This window comes from Telmatherina bonti, assembly GCF_933228915.1.
Source record: "Telmatherina bonti genome assembly, chromosome: 16".
Classification (NCBI taxonomy): domain Eukaryota; kingdom Metazoa; phylum Chordata; class Actinopteri; order Atheriniformes; family Telmatherinidae; genus Telmatherina; species Telmatherina bonti.
In genome coordinates, this window is record NC_136614.1 from 107549 (window position 1) to 124889 (window position 17341).

Here is a 17341-nt window from a genome sequence, read left to right on the forward strand (position 1 = left end):
GCAGACCAGTAACAGACCTTTAGCAGAAAGTAACAGACCTGTAGCAGACAGTAACAGACCTGTAGGAGACCAGTAACAGACCTGTACCAGAAAGTAACAGACCTGTAGCAGACCAGTAACAGACCTGTAGCAGACCAGTAACAGACCTGTACCAGACAGTAACAGACCTGTGTCAGACAGTAACAGACCTGTAGAAGACAGTAACAGACTTGTAGCAGGACAGTAACAGACCTGTAGCAGACAGTAACAGACCTGTAGCAGACCAGTAACAGACCTGTAACAGACCTGTAGCAGACAGTAGCAGACCTGTAGCAGACAGTAACAGACCTGTAACAGACCTGTAGCAGACAGTAACAGACCTGTAGCAGACAGTAACAGACCTGTAGCAGTCCAGTAACAGACCTGTAGCAGACCAGTAGCAGACTTGTACCAGACAGTAACAGACCTGTAGCAGACAGTAACAGACCTGTAACAGACCAGTAACAGACCTGTAGCAGACAGTAACAGACTTGTAGCTGACCAGTAACAGACTTGTAGCAGACAGTAACAGACCTGTAGCAGACAGTAACAGACCTGTAGCAGACCAGTAACAGACCTGTACCAGACCAGTAACAGAGCTGTAGCAGACCAGTAACAGACCTGTAGCATACCAGTAACAGACCTGTAGCAGAAAGTAACAGACCTGTAGCAGACCAGTAACAGACTTGTAGCAGACCAGTAACAGACTTGTAGCAGTGAGTAACAGACCTGTAGCAGACAGTAACAGACCTGTAGCAGACAGTAACAGACCTGTAGCAGACAGTAACAGACTTGTAGCAGACAGTAACAGACCTGTAGCAGACAGTAACAGACCTGTAGCAGACAGTAACAGACCTGTAGCAGTCCAGTAACAGACCTGTAGCAGACCAGTAACAGACTTGTAGCAGACAGTAACAGACCTGTAGCAGACAGTAACAGACCTGTAACAGACCTGTAGCAGACAGTAACAGACCTGTAGCAGACAGTAACAGACCTGTAGCAGTCCAGTAACAGACCTGTAGCAGACAGTAACAGACCTGTAACAGACCTGTAGCAGACCAGTAACAGACCTGTAGCAGACAGTAACAGACCTGTAGCAGTCCAGTAACAGACCTGTAGCAGACCAGTAGCAGACTTGTACCAGACAGTAACAGACCTGTAACAGACCTGTAGCAGACAGTAACAGACCTGTAGCAGACAGTAACAGACCTGTAGCAGTCCAGTAACAGACCTGTAACAGACAGTAACAGACCTGTAGCAGACAGTAACAGACCTGTAGCAGTCCAGTAACAGACCTGTAGCAGACCAGTAGCAGACTTGTACCAGACAGTAACAGACCTGTAGCAGACAGTAACAGACCTGTACCAGACAGTAACAGACTTGTAGCTGACCAGTAACAGACTTGTAGCAGACAGTAACAGACCTGTAGCAGACAGTAACAGACCTGTAGCAGACCAGTAACAGACCTGTACCAGACCAGTAACAGACCTGTAGCAGACCAGTAACAGACCTGTAGCAGACCAGTAACAGACCTTTAGCAGAAAGTAACAGACCTGTAGCAGACAGTAACAGACCTGTAGGAGACCAGTAACAGACCTGTACCAGAAAGTAACAGACCTGTAGCAGACCAGTAACAGACCTGTAGCAGACCAGTAACAGACCTGTACCAGACAGTAACAGACCTGTGTCAGACAGTAACAGACCTGTAGAAGACAGTAACAGACTTGTAGCAGGACAGTAACAGACCTGTAGCAGACAGTAACAGACCTGTAGCAGACCAGTAACAGACCTGTAACAGACCTGTAGCAGACAGTAGCAGACCTGTAGCAGACCTGTAGCAGACAGTAACAGACCTGTAACAGACCTGTAGCAGACAGTAACAGACCTGTAGCAGACAGTAACAGACCTGTAGCAGTCCAGTAACAGACCTGTAGCAGACCAGTAGCAGACTTGTACCAGACAGTAACAGACCTGTAGCAGACAGTAACAGACCTGTAACAGACCAGTAACAGACCTGTAGCAGACAGTAACAGACTTGTAGCTGACCAGTAACAGACTTGTAGCAGACAGTAACAGACCTGTAGCAGACAGTAACAGACCTGTAGCAGACCAGTAACAGACCTGTACCAGACCAGTAACAGAGCTGTAGCAGACCAGTAACAGACCTGTAGCATACCAGTAACAGACCTGTAGCAGAAAGTAACAGACCTGTAGCAGACCAGTAGCAGACTTGTACCAGACAGTAACAGACCTGTAGCAGACAGTAACAGACCTGTACCAGACAGTAACAGACTTGTAGCTGACCAGTAACAGACTTGTAGCAGACAGTAACAGACCTGTAGCAGACCAGTAACAGACCTGTAGCAGACCAGTAACAGACCTGTACCAGACCAGTAACAGACCTGTAGCAGACCAGTAACAGACCTGTAGCAGACCAGTAACAGACCTTTAGCAGAAAGTAACAGACCTGTAGCAGACAGTAACAGACCTGTAGGAGACCAGTAACAGACCTGTACCAGAAAGTAACAGACCTGTAGCAGACCAGTAACAGACCTGTAGCAGACCAGTAACAGACCTGTACCAGACAGTAACAGACCTGTGTCAGACAGTAACAGACCTGTAGAAGACAGTAACAGACTTGTAGCAGGACAGTAACAGACCTGTAGCAGACAGTAACAGACCTGTAGCAGACCAGTAACAGACCTGTAACAGACCTGTAGCAGACAGTAGCAGACCTGTAGCAGACCTGTAGCAGACAGTAACAGACCTGTAACAGACCTGTAGCAGACAGTAACAGACCTGTAGCAGACAGTAACAGACCTGTAGCAGTCCAGTAACAGACCTGTAGCAGACCAGTAGCAGACTTGTACCAGACAGTAACAGACCTGTAGCAGACAGTAACAGACCTGTAACAGACCAGTAACAGACCTGTAGCAGACAGTAACAGACTTGTAGCTGACCAGTAACAGACTTGTAGCAGACAGTAACAGACCTGTAGCAGACAGTAACAGACCTGTAGCAGACCAGTAACAGACCTGTACCAGACCAGTAACAGAGCTGTAGCAGACCAGTAACAGACCTGTAGCATACCAGTAACAGACCTGTAGCAGAAAGTAACAGACCTGTAGCAGACCAGTAACAGACTTGTAGCAGACCAGTAACAGACTTGTAGCAGTGAGTAACAGACCTGTAGCAGACAGTAACAGACCTGTAGCAGACAGTAACAGACCTGTAGCAGACAGTAACAGACTTGTAGCAGACAGTAACAGACCTGTAGCAGACAGTAACAGACCTGTAGCAGACAGTAACAGACCTGTAGCAGTCCAGTAACAGACCTGTAGCAGACCAGTAACAGACTTGTAGCAGACAGTAACAGACCTGTAGCAGACAGTAACAGACCTGTAACAGACCTGTAGCAGACAGTAACAGACCTGTAGCAGACAGTAACAGACCTGTAGCAGTCCAGTAACAGACCTGTAGCAGACAGTAACAGACCTGTAACAGACCTGTAGCAGACCAGTAACAGACCTGTAGCAGACAGTAACAGACCTGTAGCAGTCCAGTAACAGACCTGTAGCAGACCAGTAGCAGACTTGTACCAGACAGTAACAGACCTGTAACAGACCTGTAGCAGACAGTAACAGACCTGTAGCAGACAGTAACAGACCTGTAGCAGTCCAGTAACAGACCTGTAACAGACAGTAACAGACCTGTAGCAGACAGTAACAGACCTGTAGCAGTCCAGTAACAGACCTGTAGCAGACCAGTAGCAGACTTGTACCAGACAGTAACAGACCTGTAGCAGACAGTAACAGACCTGTACCAGACAGTAACAGACTTGTAGCTGACCAGTAACAGACTTGTAGCAGACAGTAACAGACCTGTAGCAGACAGTAACAGACCTGTAGCAGACCAGTAACAGACCTGTACCAGACCAGTAACAGACCTGTAGCAGACCAGTAACAGACCTGTAGCAGACCAGTAACAGACCTTTAGCAGAAAGTAACAGACCTGTAGCAGACAGTAACAGACCTGTAGGAGACCAGTAACAGACCTGTACCAGAAAGTAACAGACCTGTAGCAGACCAGTAACAGACCTGTAGCAGACCAGTAACAGACCTGTACCAGACAGTAACAGACCTGTGTCAGACAGTAACAGACCTGTAGAAGACAGTAACAGACTTGTAGCAGGACAGTAACAGACCTGTAGCAGACAGTAACAGACCTGTAGCAGACCAGTAACAGACCTGTAACAGACCTGTAGCAGACAGTAGCAGACCTGTAGCAGACCTGTAGCAGACAGTAACAGACCTGTAACAGACCTGTAGCAGACAGTAACAGACCTGTAGCAGACAGTAACAGACCTGTAGCAGTCCAGTAACAGACCTGTAGCAGACCAGTAGCAGACTTGTACCAGACAGTAACAGACCTGTAGCAGACAGTAACAGACCTGTAACAGACCAGTAACAGACCTGTAGCAGACAGTAACAGACTTGTAGCTGACCAGTAACAGACTTGTAGCAGACAGTAACAGACCTGTAGCAGACAGTAACAGACCTGTAGCAGACCAGTAACAGACCTGTACCAGACCAGTAACAGAGCTGTAGCAGACCAGTAACAGACCTGTAGCATACCAGTAACAGACCTGTAGCAGAAAGTAACAGACCTGTAGCAGACCAGTAACAGACTTGTAGCAGACCAGTAACAGACTTGTAGCAGTGAGTAACAGACCTGTAGCAGACAGTAACAGACCTGTAGCAGACAGTAACAGACCTGTAGCAGACAGTAACAGACTTGTAGCAGACAGTAACAGACCTGTAGCAGACAGTAACAGACCTGTAGCAGACAGTAACAGACCTGTAGCAGTCCAGTAACAGACCTGTAGCAGACCAGTAACAGACTTGTAGCAGACAGTAACAGACCTGTAGCAGACAGTAACAGACCTGTAACAGACCTGTAGCAGACAGTAACAGACCTGTAGCAGACAGTAACAGACCTGTAGCAGTCCAGTAACAGACCTGTAGCAGACAGTAACAGACCTGTAACAGACCTGTAGCAGACCAGTAACAGACCTGTAGCAGACAGTAACAGACCTGTAGCAGTCCAGTAACAGACCTGTAGCAGACCAGTAGCAGACTTGTACCAGACAGTAACAGACCTGTAGCAGACAGTAACAGACCTGTAGCAGACAGTAACAGACTTGTAGCTGACCAGTAACAGACCTGTAGCAGACCAGTAACAGACTTGTAGCAGACAGTAACAGACCTGTAGCAGACAGTAACAGACCTGTAGCAGTCCAGTAACAGACCTGTAACAGACAGTAACAGACCTGTAGCAGACAGTAACAGACCTGTAGCAGTCCAGTAACAGACCTGTAGCAGACCAGTAGCAGACTTGTACCAGACAGTAACAGACCTGTAGCAGACAGTAACAGACCTGTACCAGACAGTAACAGACTTGTAGCTGACCAGTAACAGACTTGTAGCAGACAGTAACAGACCTGTAGCAGACAGTAACAGACCTGTAGCAGACCAGTAACAGACCTGTACCAGACCAGTAACAGACCTGTAGCAGACCAGTAACAGACCTGTAGCAGACCAGTAACAGACCTTTAGCAGAAAGTAACAGACCTGTAGCAGACAGTAACAGACCTGTAGGAGACCAGTAACAGACCTGTACCAGAAAGTAACAGACCTGTAGCAGACCAGTAACAGACCTGTAGCAGACCAGTAACAGACCTGTACCAGACAGTAACAGACCTGTGTCAGACAGTAACAGACCTGTAGAAGACAGTAACAGACTTGTAGCAGGACAGTAACAGACCTGTAGCAGACAGTAACAGACCTGTAGCAGACCAGTAACAGACCTGTAACAGACCTGTAGCAGACAGTAGCAGACCTGTAGCAGACCTGTAGCAGACAGTAACAGACCTGTAACAGACCTGTAGCAGACAGTAACAGACCTGTAGCAGACAGTAACAGACCTGTAGCAGTCCAGTAACAGACCTGTAGCAGACCAGTAGCAGACTTGTACCAGACAGTAACAGACCTGTAGCAGACAGTAACAGACCTGTAACAGACCAGTAACAGACCTGTAGCAGACAGTAACAGACTTGTAGCTGACCAGTAACAGACTTGTAGCAGACAGTAACAGACCTGTAGCAGACAGTAACAGACCTGTAGCAGACCAGTAACAGACCTGTACCAGACCAGTAACAGAGCTGTAGCAGACCAGTAACAGACCTGTAGCATACCAGTAACAGACCTGTAGCAGAAAGTAACAGACCTGTAGCAGACCAGTAACAGACTTGTAGCAGACCAGTAACAGACTTGTAGCAGTGAGTAACAGACCTGTAGCAGACAGTAACAGACCTGTAGCAGACAGTAACAGACCTGTAGCAGACAGTAACAGACTTGTAGCAGACAGTAACAGACCTGTAGCAGACAGTAAAAGACCTGTAGCAGACAGTAACAGACCTGTAGCAGTCCAGTAACAGACCTGTAGCAGACCAGTAACAGACTTGTAGCAGACAGTAACAGACCTGTAGCAGACAGTAACAGACCTGTAACAGACCTGTAGCAGACAGTAACAGACCTGTAGCAGACAGTAACAGACCTGTAGCAGTCCAGTAACAGACCTGTAGCAGACAGTAACAGACCTGTAACAGACCTGTAGCAGACCAGTAACAGACCTGTAGCAGACAGTAACAGACCTGTAGCAGTCCAGTAACAGACCTGTAGCAGACCAGTAGCAGACTTGTACCAGACAGTAACAGACCTGTAGCAGACAGTAACAGACCTGTAGCAGACAGTAACAGACTTGTAGCTGACCAGTAACAGACTTGTAGCAGACAGTAACAGACCTGTAGCAGACAGTAACAGACCTGTAGCAGACCAGTAACAGACCTGTAGCAGACCAGTAACAGACCTGTAGCAGAAAGTAACAGACCTGTAGCAGACCAGTAACAGACCTGTAGCAGACCAGTAACAGACCTGTGGCAGACCAGTAAATGACCTGTAGCAGACAGTAACAGACCTGTAGCAGACCAGTAACAGACCTGTACCAGACAGTAACAGACTTGTAGCAGACCAGTAACAGACCTGTAGCAGAAGTAACAGACCTGTAGCAGACAGTAACAGACCTGTAGAAGACAGTAACAGACCTGTAGAAGACAGTAACAGACTTGTAGCAGACAGTAACAGACCTGTAGCAGACAGTAACATACCTGTAGCAGACCAGTAACAGACCTGTAGCAGACCAGTAAAAGACCTGTAGCAGACAGTAACAGACCTGTAGCAGACCAGTAACAGACCTGTAGCAGACCAGTAACAGACCTGTAGCAGACAGTAACAGACCTGTAGCAGACAGTAACAGACCTGTAGCAGACAGTAACAGACCTGTAGCAGACCAGTAACAGACCTGTACCAGACAGTAACAGACTTGTAGCAGACCAGTAACAGACCTGTAGCAGACAGTAACAGACCTGTAGCAGACAGTAACAGACCTGTAGAAGACAGTAACAGACTTGTAGCAGACAGTAACAGACCTGTAGCAGACAGTAACATACCTGTAGCAGACCAGTAACAGACCTGTAGCAGACCAGTAAAAGACCTGTAGCAGACAGTAACAGACCTGTACCAGAAAGTAACAGACCTGTAGCAGACCAGTAACAGACCTGTAGCAGACCAGTAACAGACCTGTAGCAGACCAGTAACAGACCTGTAGCAGACAGTAACAGACCTGTGGCAGACAGTAACAGACCTGTAGAAGACAGTAACAGACTTGTAGCAGGACAGTAACAGACCTGTAGCAGACAGTAACAGACCTGTAGCAGACCAGTAACAGACCTGTAACAGACCTGTAGCAGACAGTAGCAGACCTGTAGCAGACAGTAACAGACCTGTAGCAGACAGTAACAGACCTGTAACAGACCTGTAGCAGACAGTAACAGACCTGTAGCAGACAGTAACAGACCTGTAGCAGTCCAGTAACAGACCTGTAGCAGACCAGTAGCAGACTTGTACCAGACAGTAACATACCTGTAGCAGACAGTAACAGACCTGTACCAGACAGTAACAGACTTGTAGCTGACCAGTAACAGACTTGTAGCAGACAGTAACAGACCTGTAGCAGACAGTAACAGACCTGTAGCAGACCAGTAACAGACCTGTACCAGACCAGTAACAGAGCTGTAGCAGACCAGTAACAGACCTGTAGCATACCAGTAACAGACCTGTAGCAGAAAGTAACAGACCTGTAGCAGACCAGTAACAGACCTGTAGCAGACCAGTAACAGACTTGTAGCAGTGAGTAACAGACCTGTAGCAGACAGTAACAGACCTGTAGCAGACAGTAACAGACCTGTAGCAGACAGTAACAGACCTGTAGCAGTCCAGTAACAGACCTGTAACAGACAGTAACAGACCTGTAGCAGACAGTAACAGACCTGTAGCAGTCCAGTAACAGACCTGTAGCAGACCAGTAACAGACTTGTAGCAGACAGTAACAGACCTGTAGCAGACAGTAACAGACCTGTAGCAGTCCAGTAACAGACCTGTAACAGACAGTAACAGACCTGTAGCAGACAGTAACAGACCTGTAGCAGTCCAGTAACAGACCTGTAGCAGACCAGTAGCAGACTTGTACCAGACAGTAACAGACCTGTAGCAGACAGTAACAGACCTGTACCAGACAGTAACAGACTTGTAGCTGACCAGTAACAGACTTGTAGCAGACAGTAACAGACCTGTAGCAGACAGTAACAGACCTGTAGCAGACCAGTAACAGACCTGTACCAGACCAGTAACAGACCTGTAGCAGACCAGTAACAGACCTGTAGCAGACCAGTAACAGACCTTTAGCAGAAAGTAACAGACCTGTAGCAGACAGTAACAGACCTGTAGGAGACCAGTAACAGACCTGTACCAGAAAGTAACAGACCTGTAGCAGACCAGTAACAGACCTGTAGCAGACCAGTAACAGACCTGTACCAGACAGTAACAGACCTGTGGCAGACAGTAACAGACCTGTAGAAGACAGTAACAGACTTGTAGCAGGACAGTAACAGACCTGTAGCAGACAGTAACAGACCTGTAGCAGACCAGTAACAGACCTGTAACAGACCTGTAGCAGACAGTAGCAGACCTGTAGCAGACCTGTAGCAGACAGTAACAGACCTGTAACAGACCTGTAGCAGACAGTAACAGACCTGTAGCAGACAGTAACAGACCTGTAGCAGTCCAGTAACAGACCTGTAGCAGACCAGTAGCAGACTTGTACCAGACAGTAACAGACCTGTAGCAGACAGTAACAGACCTGTACCAGACAGTAACAGACTTGTAGCTGACCAGTAACAGACTTGTAGCAGACCAGTAACAGACCTGTAGCAGACAGTAACAGACCTGTAGCAGACCAGTAACAGACCTGTACCAGACCAGTAACAGAGCTGTAGCAGACCAGTAACAGACCTGTAGCATACCAGTAACAGACCTGTAGCAGAAAGTAACAGACCTGTAGCAGACCAGTAACAGACCTGTAGCAGACCAGTAACAGACTTGTAGCAGTGAGTAACAGACCTGTAGCAGACAGTAACAGACCTGTAGCAGACAGTAACAGACCTGTAGCAGACAGTAACAGACTTGTAGCAGACAGTAACAGACCTGTAGCAGACAGTAACAGACCTGTAGCAGACAGTAACAGACCTGTAGCAGACCAGTAACAGACTTGTAGCAGACAGTAACAGACCTGTAGCAGACCAGTAAAAGACCTGTAGCAGACCAGTAACAGACCTGTAGCAGAAAGTAACAGACCTGTAGCAGACAGTAACAGACCTGTAGCAGACCAGTAACAGACTTGTAGCAGACAGTAACAGACCTGTAGCAGACCAGTAACAGACCTGTAACAGACCTGTAGCAGAAGTAACAGACCTGTAGCAGACAGTAACAGACCTGTAGCAGTCCAGTAACAGACCTGTAGCAGACCAGTAGCAGACTTGTACCAGACAGTAACAGACCTGTAGCAGACAGTAACAGACCTGTACCAGACAGTAACAGACTTGTAGCTGACCAGTAACAGACTTGTAGCAGACAGTAACAGACCTGTAGCAGACAGTAACAGACCTGTAGCAGACCAGTAAAAGACCTGTAGCAGACCAGTAACAGACCTGTAGCAGAAAGTAACAGACCTGTAGCAGACCAGTAACAGACCTGTAGCAGACCAGTAACAGACCTGTAGCAGACCAGTAACAGACCTGTTGCAGACAGTAACAGACCTGTAGCAGACCAGTAACAGACCTGTAGCAGACCTGTAACAGACCTGTAGCAGACCAGTAACAGACCTGTACCAGACAGTAACAGACTTGTAGCAGACCAGTAACAGACCTGTAGCAGAAGTAACAGACCTGTAGCAGACAGTAACAGACCTGTGGCAGACAGTAACAGACCTGTAGCAGACAGTAACAGACTTGTAGCAGACAGTAACAGACCTGTAGCAGACAGTAACATACCTGTAGCAGACCAGTAACAGACCTGTAGCAGACCAGTAAAAGACCTGTAGCAGACAGTAACAGACCTGTAGCAGACCAGTAACAGACCTGTAGCAGACCAGTAACAGACCTGTAGCAGACAGTAACAGACCTGTAGCAGACAGTAACAGACCTGTAGCAGACAGTAACAGACCTGTAGCAGACCAGTAACAGACCTGTACCAGAAGGTAACAGACTTGTAGCAGACCAGTAACAGACCTGTAGCAGACAGTAACAGACCTGTAGCAGACAGTAACAGACCTGTAGAAGACAGTAACAGACTTGTAGCAGACAGTAACAGACCTGTAGCAGACAGTAACATACCTGTAGCAGACCAGTAACAGACCTGTAGCAGACCAGTAAAAGACCTGTAGCAGACAGTAACAGACCTGTAGCAGACCAGTAACAGACCTGTAGCAGACCAGTAACAGACCTGTAGCAGACAGTAACAGACCTGTAGCAGACAGTAACAGACTTGTAGCAGACCAGTAACAGACCTGTAGCAGACAGTAACAAAGCTGTAGCAGACCAGTAACAGACCTGTAGCAGACCAGTAACAGACCTGTAGCAGACAGTAACAGACCTGTAGCAGACCAGTAACAGACCTGTAGCAGACCAGTAACAGACTTGTGGCAGACCAGTAACAGACCTGTGGCAGACCTGTAACAGACTTGTGGCAGACCAGTGACAGACCTGTAGCAGACCAGTAACAGACTTGTAGCAGACCAGTAACAGACTTGTAGCAGACAGTAACAGACCTGTAGCAGACAGTAACAGACTTGTAGCAGTGAGTAACAGACCTGTAGCAGACAGTAACAGACCTGTAGCAGACAGTAACAGACCTGTAGCAGTCCAGTAACAGACCTGTAGCAGACCAGTAACAGACTTGTAGCAGACAGTAACAGACCTGTAGCAGACAGTAACAGACCTGTACCAGACAGTAACAGACCTGTGGCAGACAGTAACAGACCTGTAGAAGACAGTAACAGACTTGTAGCAGGACAGTAACAGACCTGTAGCAGACAGTAACAGACCTGTAGCAGACCAGTAACAGACCTGTAACAGACCTGTAGCAGACAGTAGCAGACCTGTAGCAGACCTGTAGCAGACAGTAACAGACCTGTAACAGACCTGTAGCAGACAGTAACAGACCTGTAGCAGACAGTAACAGACCTGTAGCAGTCCAGTAACAGACCTGTAGCAGACCAGTAGCAGACTTGTACCAGACAGTAACAGACCTGTAGCAGACAGTAACAGACCTGTACCAGACAGTAACAGACTTGTAGCTGACCAGTAACAGACTTGTAGCAGACAGTAACAGACCTGTAGCAGACCAGTAACAGAGCTGTAGCAGACCAGTAACAGACCTGTAGCATACCAGTAACAGACCTGTAGCAGAAAGTAACAGACCTGTAGCAGACCAGTAACAGACCTGTAGCAGACCAGTAACAGACTTGTAGCAGTGAGTAACAGACCTGTAGCAGACAGTAACAGACCTGTAGCAGACCAGTAACAGACCTGTAGCAGACAGTAACAGACCTGTAGCAGACCAGTAACAGACCTGTACCAGACAGTAACAGACTTGTAGCAGACCAGTAACAGACCTGTAGCAGAAGTAACAGACCTGTAGCAGACAGTGACAGACCTGTGGCAGACAGTAACAGACCTGTAGAAGACAGTAACAGACTTGTAGCAGACAGTAACAGACCTGTAGCAGACAGTAACATACCTGTAGCAGACCAGTAACAGACCTGTAGCAGACCAGTAAAAGACCTGTAGCAGACAGTAACAGACCTGTAGCAGACCAGTAACAGACCTGTAGCAGACCAGTAACAGACCTGTAGCAGACAGTAACAGACCTGTAGCAGACAGTAACAGACCTGTAGCAGACAGTAACAGACCTGTAGCAGACCAGTAACAGACCTGTACCAGACAGTAACAGACTTGTAGCAGACCAGTAACAGACCTGTAGCAGACAGTAACAGACCTGTAGCAGACAGTAACAGACCTGTAGAAGACAGTAACAGACTTGTAGCAGACAGTAACAGACCTGTAGCAGACAGTAACATACCTGTAGCAGACCAGTAACAGACCTGTAGCAGACCAGTAAAAGACCTGTAGCAGACAGTAACAGACCTGTAGCAGACCAGTAACAGACCTGTAGCAGACCAGTAACAGATCTGTAGCAGACAGTAACAGACCTGTAGCAGACAGTAACAGACCTGTAGCAGACAGTAACAGACTTGTAGCAGACCAGTAACAGACCTGTAGCAGACAGTAACAGACCTGTAGCAGACCAGTAACAGACCTGTAGCAGACCAGTAACAGACCTGTAGCAGACAGTAACAGACCTGTAGCAGACCAGTAACAGACCTGTAGCAGACCAGTAACAGACTTGTGGCAGACCAGTAACAGACCTGTGGCAGACCAGTAACAGACTTGTGGCAGACCAGTGACAGACCTGTAGCAGACCAGTAACAGACTTGTAGCAGACCAGTAACAGACTTGTAGCAGACAGTAACAGACCTGTAGCAGACAGTAACAGACTTGTAGCAGTGAGTAACAGACCTGTAGCAGACAGTAACAGACCTGTAGCAGACAGTAACAGACCTGTAGCAGTCCAGTAACAGACCTGTAGCAGACCAGTAACAGACTTGTAGCAGACAGTAACAGACCTGTAGCAGACAGTAACAGACCTGTAACAGACAGTAACAGACCTGTAGCAGACAGTAACAGACCTGTAGCAGTCCAGTAACAGACCTGTAGCAGACTTGTACCAGACAGTAACAGACCTGTAGCAGACAGTAACAGACCTGTACCAGACAGTAACAGACTTGTAGCTGACCAGTAACAGACTTGTAGCAGACAGTAACAGACCTGTAGCAGACAGTAACAGACCTGTAGCAGACCAGTAACAGACCTGTACCAGACCAGTAACAGACCTGTAGCAGACCAGTAACAGACCTGTAGCAGACCAGTAACAGACCTTTAGCAGAAAGTAACAGACCTGTAGCAGACAGTAACAGACCTGTAGGAGACCAGTAACAGACCTGTACCAGAAAGTAACAGACCTGTAGCAGACCAGTAACAGACCTGTAGCAGACCAGTAACAGACCTGTAGCAGACAGTAACAGACCTGTGGCAGACAGTAACAGACCTGTAGAAGACAGTAACAGACTTGTAGCAGGACAGTAACAGACATGTAGCAGACAGTAACAGACCTGTAGCAGACCAGTAACAGACCTGTAACAGACCTGTAGCAGACAGTAGCAGACCTGTAGCAGACCTGTAGCAGACAGTAACAGACCTGTAACAGACCTGTAGCAGACAGTAACAGACCTGTAGCAGACAGTAACAGACCTGTAGCAGTCCAGTAACAGACCTGTAGCAGACCAGTAGCAGACTTGTACCAGACAGTAACAGACCTGTAGCAGACAGTAACAGACCTGTACCAGACAGTAACAGACTTGTAGCTGACCAGTAACAGACTTGTAGCAGACAGTAACAGACCTGTAGCAGACAGTAACAGACCTGTAGCAGACCAGTAACAGACCTGTACCAGACCAGTAACAGAGCTGTAGCAGACCAGTAACAGACCTGTAGCAGACCAATAACAGACCTGTAGCAGAAAGTAACAGACCTGTAGCAGACCAGTAACAGACCTGTAGCAGACCAGTAACAGACTTGTAGCAGTGAGTAACAGACCTGTAGCAGACAGTAACAGACCTGTAGCAGACAGTAACAGACCTGTAGCAGACAGTAACAGACTTGTAGCAGACAGTAACAGACCTGTAGCAGACAGTAACAGACCTGTAGCAGTCCAGTAACAGACCTGTAGCAGACCAGTAACAGACTTGTAGCAGACAGTAACAGACCTGTAGCAGACAGTAACAGACCTGTAACAGACCTGTAGCAGACAGTAACAGACCTGTAGCAGACAGTAACAGACCTGTAGCAGTCCAGTAACAGACCTGTAGCAGACCAGTAGCAGACTTGTACCAGACAGTAACAGACCTGTAGCAGACAGTAACAGACCTGTACCAGACAGTAACAGACTTGTAGCTGACCAGTAACAGACTTGTAGCAGACAGTAACAGACCTGTAGCAGACAGTAACAGACCTGTAGCAGACCAGTAACAGACCTGTACCAGACCAGTAACAGAGCTGTAGCAGACCAGTAACAGACCTGTAGCAGAAAGTAACAGACCTGTAGCAGACCAGTAACAGACCTGTAGCAGACCAGTAACAGACCTGTAGCAGACCAGTAACAGACCTGTTGCAGACAGTAACAGACCTGTAGCAGACCAGTAACAGACCTGTAGCAGACAGTAACAGACCTGTAGCAGACCAGTAACAGACCTGTACCAGACAGTAACAGACTTGTAGCAGACCAGTAACAGACCTGTAGCAGAAGTAACAGACCTGTAGCAGACAGTAACAGACCTGTAGAAGACAGTAACAGACTTGTAGCAGACAGTAACAGACCTGTAGCAGACAGTAACATACCTGTAGCAGACCAGTAACAGACCTGTAGCAGACCAGTAAAAGACCTGTAGCAGACAGTAACAGACCTGTAGCAGACCAGTAACAGACCTGTAGCAGACCAGTAACAGACCTGTAGCAGACAGTAACATACCTGTAGCAGACCAGTAACAGACCTGTAGCAGACCAGTAAAAGACCTGTAGCAGACAGTAACAGACCTGTAGCAGACCAGTAACAGACCTGTAGCAGACCAGTAACAGACCTGTAGCAGACAGTAACAGACCTGTAGCAGACAGTAACAGACCTGTAGCAGACAGTAACAGACCTGTAGCAGACAGTAACAGACTTGTAGCAGACCAGTAACAGACCTGTAGCAGACAGTAACAAACCTGTAGCAGACCAGTAACAGACCTGTAGCAGACCAGTAACAGAGCTGTAGCAGACCAGTAACAGACCTGTAGCATACCAGTAACAGACCTGTAGCAGAAAGTAACAGACCTGTAGCAGACCAGTAACAGACCTGTAGCAGACCAGTAACAGACTTGTAGCAGTGAGTAACAGACCTGTAGCAGACAGTAACAGACCTGTAGCAGACAGTAACAGACCTGTAGCAGACCAGTAACAGACTTGTAGCAGACAGTAACAGACCTGTAGCAGACAGTAACAGACCTGTAACAGACCTGTAGCAGACAGTAACAGACCTGTAGCAGACAGTAACAGACCTGTAGCAGTCCAGTAACAGACCTGTAGCAGACCAGTAGCAGACTTGTACCAGACAGTAACAGACCTGTAGCAGACAGTAACAGACCTGTACCAGAAAGTAACAGACTTGTAGCTGACCAGTAACAGACTTGTAGCAGACAGTAACAGACCTGTAGCAGACAGTAACAGACCTGTAGCAGACCAGTAACAGACCTGTAGCAGACCAGTAACAGAGCTGTAGCAGACCAGTAACAGACCTGTAGCAGAAAGTAACAGACCTGTAGCAGACCAGTAACAGACCTGTAGCAGACCAGTAACAGACCTGTAGCAGACCAGTAACAGACCTGTTGCAGACAGTAACAGACCTGTAGCAGACCAGTAACAGACCTGTAGCAGACAGTAACAGACCTGTAGCAGACCAGTAACAGACCTGTACCAGACAGTAACAGACTTGTAGCAGACCAGTAACAGACCTGTAGCAGAAGTAACAGACCTGTAGCAGACAGTAACAGACCTGTAGAAGACAGTAACAGACTTGTAGCAGACAGTAACAGACCTGTAGCAGACAGTAACATACCTGTAGCAGACCAGTAACAGACCTGTAGCAGACCAGTAAAAGACCTGTATCAGACAGTAACAGACCTGTAGCAGACCAGTAACAGACCTGTAGCAGACCAGTAACAGACCTGTAGCAGACAGTAACATACCTGTAGCAGACCAGTAACAGACCTGTAGCAGACCAGTAAAAGACCTGTAGCAGACAGTAACAGACCTGTAGCAGACCAGTAACAGACCTGTAGCAGACCAGTAACAGACCTGTAGCAGACAGTAACAGACCTGTAGCAGACAGTAACAGACCTGTAGCAGACAGTAACAGACCTGTAGCAGACAGTAACAGACTTGTAGCAGACCAGTAACAGACCTGTAGAAGACAGTAACAAACCTGTAGCAGACCAGTAACAGACCTGTAGCAGACCAGTAACAGACCTGTACCAGACCAGTAACAGACCTGTAGCAGACCAGTAACAGACCTGTAGCAGACCAGTAACAGACTTGTGGCAGACCAGTAACAGACCTGTGGCAGACCAGTAACAGACTTGTGGCAGACCAGTGAAAGACCTGTAGCAGACCAGTAACAGACTTGTAGCAGACCAGTAACAGACCTGTAGCAGACAGTAACAGACCTGTAGCAGACAGTAACAGACTTGTAGCAGTGAGTAACAGACCTGTAGCAGACAGTAACAGACCTGTAGCAGACAGTAACAGACCTGTAGCAGTCCAGTAACAGACCTGTAGCAGACAGTAACAGACTTGTAGCAGACAGTAACAGACCTGTGGCAGACAGTAAATGACCTGTAGAAGACAGTAACAGACTTGTAGCAGGACAGTAACAGACCTGTAGCAGACAGTAACAGACCTGTAGCAGACCAGTAACAGACTTGTAACAGACCTGTAGCAGACAGTAGCAGACCTGTAGCAGACCAGTAACAGACCTGTAGCAGACCAGTAACAGACCTGTAGCAGACCAGTAAAAGACCTGTAGCAGACCAGTAACAGACTTGTGGCAGACCAGTAACAGACCTGTGGCAGACCACTAACAGACTTGTGGCAGACCA